The sequence below is a fragment of the Adiantum capillus-veneris genome, chromosome 20 (assembly GCF_014529385.1).
Source record: "Adiantum capillus-veneris isolate H3 chromosome 20, ASM1452938v2, whole genome shotgun sequence".
Classification (NCBI taxonomy): domain Eukaryota; kingdom Viridiplantae; phylum Streptophyta; class Polypodiopsida; order Polypodiales; family Pteridaceae; genus Adiantum; species Adiantum capillus-veneris.
In genome coordinates, this window is record NC_140950.1 from 8,440,007 (window position 1) to 8,442,229 (window position 2,223).

Genomic DNA, 2,223 nt, shown 5'->3' on the forward strand with positions numbered 1-2,223 from the left:
GGCTAGGAAGCATGACTGAAATTGGAAGAAGATAGAATTCAAACCTTGTATATTGCAGAGGTTATCCAACAAAGAAGGAAATCTTGGATCAATAAGAATATAAAGTTCAAGATTTTTAATGCAGGAGATTGGGTGATGGTTTACAACAGTAAACTAGGACCAAGACCTAGAAAAATGAAACTGAGGTATGTAGGACCATTTCAGATAGTTAGGTCTATGGGGTCTAATACTTTTATTTTGGTTGATGAGTCAGGACAGGTAATTGCCAAGCCAATGAATGGTTTTCAACTTAAACCATTTTTTGGAGAAATAAGGGGTACTCGAGTAGAGAACAACATTAATGATGTTAGTGGGATAGAGACATCTTATGCTTGCTTTTGATAAGTCAATGAAAAGCTCAGTTTTTGCGTACATGATTTTTGTCAAAGAGTCTTTAACTGATGCTAATGTTTTAACAAAGAAAAGTGTTAGGAATCAAGAAGAATTAGACTTGTCTAATTTTCTAAATAGATTCCAAAATGTGTTTATTGATGATATCCCTATGGACTTACCTCCAAAACAAGAGGATGATGACCATCAAATTGAGCTCCTACCAAGAAGCTCACCGCCTAACAAGCCTCCTTATTGAGTTTCCCAAGCTTAACGAGAGGAGATCATGAGGAAAGTACAAGAATTGATACACCAAGGGATGGTGAGGCCTAGCCCCTCTCCCTTTTGTTCTCCAATCCTTTTAGTGCAAAAGAAAGATGGTACATATCGCATGTGTGTGGACTATCGAGTGCTAAACCATATCACTATCAAATTTCTTTTCTTGTACCATGTGTAGAAGATCAGTTTGATAAGCTACAAGGTTCAACCTACTTCAATAGGATTGACCTTGAAAGTAGCTATCATCAAATAAGGATAGTGAATGAAGATATCTAAGACCGCGTTTTGTACAACGTTTGGTCTTTATGAATATCTTGTCATGTCTTTTGGCTTGACAAATGCTCCAGCCACATTCACTTGTTTGATAGAGAAAATATTTAGACCCTACCACACAAGTTCACTGAAGTGTTCTTGGATGATATCATCATCTACTCCAAATCCTTGGAGGAACACAAGCAACATCTCCAGGTAATTTTTCAAGCTTTAAGGGAGAACAAGCTTTTTATCAATCAAAAGAAGAGAAATTTTTTCCTTCAAGAGTATCAAGACTTAGGTCATATTATCTCTCAGGATGGTATCTGTATGGATCCATCTAAGTTAGAGGTAATAAAAGCATGGCCTAATCCAAGGAATCTACATGAGCGAAGAAGCTTCATTGGTATGTGTCATAATAACTAATATCTAATTCTCCTAAATGATTTTCTCATGTTAAATTGATTATTTAATAATGGAAAGTACCACGGGAGAAAAAGCTAGAATATTATTAAGGGTGGCAGACCGGTCTCAGTAGGGATCCAAAGGAGGGAAAATAGGGATCCAAAGAGGGACCATCTGCAAAAGAGAAATGTGCATGAATGGTGCTTCAAGGAACTTAGGGTTTAGCCCATTAAGACTTCCAAAAAGCTTAGGTTCCAAAATTAAATGAAATTCCCAATGGTCAAGCCTTAGGGAAATTTGGATGCTATCCGCGTTACACAAAGGGCATAGTGGGCACATGTTAGGTTCCTAGCCCAGTTGCCCCCAATTCAAATCCTATTGGATGGCCATAGAGGTGGACCAATGAGAACTAGGCTAGAGTACATTTAGTTTAATTCATTTAAAAACGCTTGATAAAAGAACTACTAGAAATTAAGCTCTCTAGAGGACTATTAGACAGTCTACCAAGGGATCCAATGAGCATTCAGCAGCCAATGGCTTGCCTGATTCCTATTGGTCAGAAGACTAAGAGGTCCAATGAGAGTTTAATTGAATTATTTAAATACCTAAAGCTCTCACAAAAGGGGAAAGGGGGAAACATGTCACAAGGGTAGCAATTTATGCTTCTAATTTCCTATTGGCTAAGCTTGGCATGAGCCAATGAGGGGCTAGCAAGAGGAAATAGCAAGAGGGGTCGACCAAGAGAGAGAGGGGGTTGATCTTTGCAAGGAATTATCACACACACACTCACACAAGCTCATGTGTGAAGTAAAGAAGACTATCACCTTCTCAAACTTTAATGGAAAGCTCATCATCTGCTCCAATCTTGTGAGAACGGAGGCCTACACCAACAACTCTTGTCTTTGTGATGCAAATCCA